Raw genomic sequence first — 7211 nt, 5'->3', positions numbered from 1 at the left:
TTTACCTGCATCTCGTCTCCACCGTCTTTAATAGACTTTGAACTTCGACTTCGAACTTTGGACTGATTTGAACTTTGAACTTGGAAGGACGAACCTTGGATCAACGTTATAACGACCTAACTAGAGGTATTTATTCTACTCGCAATGATATGTAAGCTCTCTCTCACTATTCTAATATTCCAAACTCGCGGTTAGGATCGCGACTACTTTATACTTTGCCGTTACTTTATGAACTATACGGATTGAAAACCCCGAGAGGGATTTGTATTCCAATTATTAACTATGTATAAATGTACGGAATAAACGGGTATTTTGTTAACAAACGATTGGAGTGCATTTCTTCCACCATTATCTCCTCCATACTGAACCCGAAGTCCTCGACGAGATCGCTCGTGATAATTCCCCCTATCTATCCGCGATAAATTGATAGATTGGTGTCAGATCCTGACAGGTGAAAGAATCTAACGATCCTTTCTCCTAACCCTTTTTTTTCCTATCCTTTAGACAAGCGAGACCGGACCTCAAAGTCTTGAGTCGAGTAAGTGGTAGGAGAGGGAACATCCTCGTAAACATCCTACCCCCGATTAGTCTCACATATTTATATTTCTATATATTAAAGATAGAAGCGTCAAATTTTTTTAACAGTTAAAGTAGTTAACGTTATTTATTTTTTAAACTATTAATTTACACTTTTTTAGTTTTTACTGTATCGTATTATGGCATTATATTAGATAGCGTTTCTTTAACCGTAATGCCTTGATTCGCAATGGCGATTTTAGTTGAGTATATGCAACGTTTTATATGGCAAAATTTGATACATTTATCAGAATATGAGTGCTGGCACTGGCCACTTTTTATTCGCGGCAGCTAAGAAATTAAAGCATGCTCAATTTTTCAGGCAATGAAACTGTTGGTTTTCGAAATAGAAGTGTAGTTGCAAACTCTCCGAAAAGGCACTACTACTGCGTCAATTTTTGCATTTGGAGTCGAAATTTTAAAATATCCGGTAACGTTTGACAATTTGCTGTATTATCGGTAATGAAAAGTCTGTAAATTTGCAACTCCTACTCTGACGTACGGTGAAGTTTGTTTCCTTTTCACAACATCGGAACAACCATATTATACCCGTGATACAACAGATTTAAAATTGCGTAATTCATTTATTAATTTCTTAACTAAAATTTCATTAAGTATTCTCTGCAGAATAACATTAATAAAGTTTTCGGCATTTCAGATGTTGCTGTAACAGTCGTATGATACATGTAACTTTTTTATATAGAGGAGAAGATGGTAATATGGATCCCCACTTTGTTTTTGAGCGATTTTCTATGAAATATAAGTTAAATTTTTTTCATTTCTGGTATGTTTGGCTTTCTAATTTTATCGGCTATCAATTCGTAATCCATAGTTTTACATTTACAAAAAAAAACATATAAAAAAAATCGAAAAAGTTAAACTGAGTGATTAGACAAAAAGATGCTGCTTAATATGGACTACTTGAAGTACAAAAGGTTTAAATAAACTCACAAAATGTTCGATAAGTATTTTATATAGGCCTACTAAAAATTATTACAGTAAACTTAGTGTACAATACAATATAATACATATTACATTATACAATATTACGTTTTCTTAATACGCTGTAAAACAATGTTAAAAAGTTTGACAGAGAACGTTCATTTCGGTTTAACCCAATCTATTTTCTCTGCAAGCTTATCTGTAAAGATGAAGGATCTGGAGAATTTAAATTGCCGGTAATTGGTACGCATTATTTAGGTGGTACCTGTGTCCACATTACCAGCATCATAAGGTTCCATATTACGAAGATCGCTATTTTAAAAAACCCTGAACCCTGCCACAAAACGAACAGGACTAAATATGTTTAAACACTTGAAGATGTTGAACGATAATACTTAGGATAAGTGACTGGTTTTAGTTAAAAACAAACGACGTTTTATGTGTATTTCAAACATTTGAGAATAAATAAAAGAAAGACAAAGCGCTTCTTCCTCAACCATTATTACAAAAGCAGCAACCCCAGCTCTTCTATGATCCTTAGGGTGATACAATAAACAGGCTCCAGCAGTCACTAGTAGAGGCAGTAGATTGTTCTTTAAATACTGGGAGTTTCATATTGTCAGCAGGGTTTTTAAAGCTAGTCTCATTGTGATATTTATGACAATGTGTTAAAGTGATGAGTTCCCAATATTTATGATTTTATGTTAAGCAGTTTTTTCGGAGATCTGAAGAGTAATCCTGTAAATTTTGGTCAAGATCAAAGTTTAGAAATGTATAAGAATAGATATTCCATTATATGTATAATAAATATTTTATAACATAATCTGAAAAATAATTTATATATTTTTTTATTTAATGGTGTTACTAAACAGATTATTAGAAATTTTAGTTTTAGGTATAATACAATATTTTTCTTAAATAATGGCTTTTGTATATTAAAAACTATTAATTTTCTATTGATTAAACAACTTTTATGGAATAATTAGCCTAATTAATTTTATAAAGCTAAAATATATTAATGATACTTTGAATTTTATAGAAAAAAGATCTGAAGCTGAACCACGAAAGTATCATTTACTTCCATGCTGATTCGTGCTGAATTTATATACAGTATTTATATTTACAGGTTTCAACTTTTTCAAATTGTAGAAACAATTGTTAGTAATCTGGTAATCTGTAATTATTACGGACATTCAACGTAATATTAAAAGTGCATCATTCAATTTATCTACTCAATTTTAATCAGAAATAGTGTTAAAACTTAACCAGTGTTTAATATATGAATCTAAAAAATGTCTAATTTTAACACCTGATTAACTTTGATGTAAAATACTTTATGTGCTCTCCTAAACTAATCCATACTTTGGATATTTTCTATTATAAATAAAACAGACTTTTAATAGTACACAATTTTTTAGCTTTTTTTGCATAAAGTATTAAAGGAAAATAACAGAGATTCTGCTAAATAGAATCGAATTTTTATGATTAATTAATTAATCAATCACAATCGTAATTTACATTAATTGTTTCTTTTCGAATACAGATTTTCGCTGTAACAATTTTAATATGGTGTAGCATTAGGAAAACGTTCGCAATCACACACAATTACTTCATTAACCATATTGGGCTGCAACTTGGAAAAATTGAAATGTATAAATTTCCAGTGTCATCCTTGCGTTCGTCCGTCCGTCTGTCTGTCTTTCCTTAATCTCGAGAACAGAGTTAGATAGATAAAAGATGAGACAAAGTACGGAAACTTTAGAAGTTTGAGGCCCCTATCGAGAGATGAGGTTTGAGGTGAAGTTCATACATCTTAAATGAAATAAATTAAAAATATGATTAAAACTTGCAGCCCGATGTCACAATAAATAAGTTTACATACAGTTCTATAATGATAAATAATTAAGTAAAAAATAACGAGCAATTAAAGATAAAATCGATAATAACTTGTAAAATTACAATTTTAAATAAATTATTATTTAATATTTATATATATAAAAGCATATAAAAATTGTAATTCATAAAATCAAATGATAAATTTAAAACTTAATAGTAGAAATGATAAACAAAAGAAGTCACTTTATTGCATTATAGTGTGCATTATCTGTACAGAATACAAATCTGAAGATATATTACGGAATTATATTTCACAATGTAATAGACTTCAGACAAACGTGTCCAAAGTTTGTCTGAATTCACGCGATGTTGACCTCCCACGAAAGGTCAAGTCATCATGTCCGTAACAGTTTGTGCTTTAGTGCTTATCTCCTTTATTATATACAGACCTTGATACTAGTATTAAAAAGTGTATATAGCATTTATCGTCACCAACTCAAAAGGAAGTTTTAAGTCTATTATTTTGTAAAGATTTGATATTTAAAAATTCGAAACATCAAAAAATTATAATGCTTCACTAATTAATAGTATTTAAAAATAATGATGGAAGTATTTATATTTCAAGTTTTCATATAAGTATTATCTTTGTATTCTACAATATAATCACTGATTCCACGAAGAGTAAATTTATTTTCTGAAAATTTTAATTCATAAAATCGGATGATAAATTTAAAACTTAATAGTAGAAATAATAAACAAAAGAACTCACTTTTCTACATTATAATGGTCATTGCTGTACAGGATACAAATCTGAAGATATTTACACAATTTTATTCCACAATGTTATTACGGTTAAAGTTTAAGTTCGTGATTTGAATAATGTATGCCGGTCGTGAGGTTAAGTAACCTCATGACCGGCATACATTATTCACATTTATGTGTTTGTAATAGAATTAAACTGAAATAAATTCTTATATACGTTAAAAAATCTAATAAATCTTTCAAAATTTAAATAAATTAAAGATAGGGCAACTTCAATTAATCGTAAGGAATTTTTTATTTGTAAAAAAACGTTAATTTTATATATTTAGTTAATATAAATTTCTATCTAATAAACGCACTGAACAATAAATTTAAGCAATTAATATACTTTGGCACAGTTAAAGTGTTTTTATTTGTCTTATGATAATGAGTTGTTGACATTGGGCTAACACGTTACCTAGTAAAGCGACTTTAATACAGCCAATGGTGTACGAAGTACACCATTGGCTGTATTAAAGTCGCTTTACTAGGTATTTGTGTGTATTAGCCATTTCATTTGAGCCAATAGTGTACTTCGTACACTATTGGCTCAAATGAAATGGCTAATACACGCAAATGAAATGACAAATAAACGTCATTTTAGTATGAACCGCCTCTCTGGCTAGGATGAGTTATTAAGTCAAAACCAGATTGGCTAAGATTGAGGAAGCCCTAATTTGTAATAGAGGAAAACCATGATCTGAAAAGTCCTTTAGACGTCGAATTGTTGGATAGATCGTACTGAATGGGTTATCCAAAAGGATCTATCTGTGTTATTGATAAACGATGCGTGTGTGCGTGTATCGGACAAAAGACAGAGAAATAACTTACCTACGGAGAACTGAACTACCGAGGAGAAACTACCAAAGGATATGTACTGTACTATGAACGGAGAAACTACCGAAAGAGATATCAAGAAGGAAAGAGATTTACTATTTCCGGTAATATTCGACTGTAATTCTATCTCCGCGTCGTGTAAAAATATCACTTAAAAGGTAGAACATGTGTCAACTGAAAGAGTATGGGACCTTCGTGAGATTGCCAATAAAATCTTTTTGTTAGTTTTGTTAATTGATTATAATTAATAAGTGACAATAATAATTATTATTATCGGACTGAGAGTGATGATAATAATTATTATTATCACTCTCAGTCACTCTCAGTCCGATACACGCACACACGCATCGTTTATCAATAACACAGATAGATCCTTTAATAATAGTAATAATAATAATAATTATTATTATTATTATTATTGCCAATCTCAGTCCGAACCCAGTTGACGCTAAACCTTTCAACAAGGCACGTCGCTACTTCAGGTGGGGCGGGCCACAGACCACGAAGTAGAGCAAACGGAATTCCATATATTGTAAGAAATACAATTGGTTATATAATTAGCAAACTATTTTAATATAGTGTCATACAAAATTTTTAGTTAATAATTTCAAGTTTATGTTATTTAAAGTAGGCTAATAGATATTTGTGATTATTATTAAAACATAGCATTTTAAATTGTTGTATTGTCTCCATTTGATTATATTTCATAATCTGACATATAAAAACACTATTAGTTACATTTGATTATGCAACTGATTACGTAGAAAGATATGCTATCATCTGTGAGGAAAGATAACCTGTTTCTGTTCAAGAAATGGGTTTTTTAGGAATGAAGAATTCTTTCATAACAATATCTTATCACTTAATATTGATGTTTCGAAGGTTATTTTTGAATTTCCTTTGCCAAGTTTTGCTAGCTTTTTTCCTCCCTGTTTTCATCAAATTATATTCACTATAATACAGACTTACGATGCCAATAATCTGGTAAACATAATACATAATCAACCAAGTGCATCCTAAGTTCTATCATATCTTTTTGAAGTACATCATTGCAGAGCTCATCGTTTTTTATTTTAAACATTGCTCTGATGGGACATCTTCAGAGGCTTAAATATTTCTAACGGTAGTTAATCAAATAAAATGAAATTGAACGACTTTCTAGTTATATATCTTACTACATATATAAACACACACAGGCTAATTTAGCTCACATTTAGCTACAAGGCTAAATAATTAGTAAATAATTAGGCAGGAGGCATGCCGCTAGGCTGCCATCTCTCGTTAAATATGATAATAAATTAGTTCATTAAATTTTTATCATATAATAAAATATTCTGAAATTAAAATTAAGTTCTTTAATTAATTAATTTATTATTATATTTAAGTAGAGATGGCAGCCTGGCGACATGCCAAATTGCTAAGTAATTATTTAGCCTTATAGCCATGTAAAGAACGAGCTCTTCGTTTGGTGTTTGTAATAACTATTCAGTTACTTATACAATATTTATTATTCATAGATATATTTCGAAATAAAAAAAGCATTAGCATAACTGAATATTTTTTATGCAAACACGAGTTTATACGAACAACTGTATATATCGTTTTTTAATTAAGTTACGGCAACGCAACACTTGGGCATTCTCCCTAGGGCAGGGGTGTCCAACCCGCGGCCCATGACAAGTTCCAATGCGGCCCAATAAACGTGTAAACAAAACCGACAAATTTTATTACTTTTTTATATTTTTTTATTTCAACGGCATAAACTCAAAAAAGAAGTTTCACGAAGCCGTAAACCTTTATACATATTTTATTTTTGAGTTGAAAAGAAATACAGTAGAGCATCGATTATCCGACCTCCGTTTAACCGTCACATCGGTTAACCGACCGTTCTAGTCGGCAAATTTCAAATGTCTGCTAGTGATGTGGCACTACAATATTTGGCTATGTCTTGGCTACTTTAATATTATTTTTGTTAAATTTTTAGCTGGCAACACGGCTCGACCATTAAAGGGCGGCCAGTATTTAAACGAAGCTTAATTTTTTAATTATGAGTGGTTGTTTGTTTTGTGAGCAATAAAATAATTTAAAAATAATTTTTAACGATACAATAGCAACGATTATTATTTAAAAAAAAAAATTTGTTAGGCTTAACATCAATGAAAATTCAACGCGAAGTTGGTTAATAGCGATATACTAATATACTAATTACATGGGATATA

This window comes from Centruroides sculpturatus, unplaced genomic scaffold (genome assembly GCF_000671375.1).
Source record: "Centruroides sculpturatus isolate CEXI.00-Female unplaced genomic scaffold, Cexi_2.0 scaffold1519, whole genome shotgun sequence".
Lineage (NCBI taxonomy): Eukaryota > Metazoa > Arthropoda > Arachnida > Scorpiones > Buthidae > Centruroides > Centruroides sculpturatus.
This window is presented reverse-complemented; position numbering follows the sequence as displayed.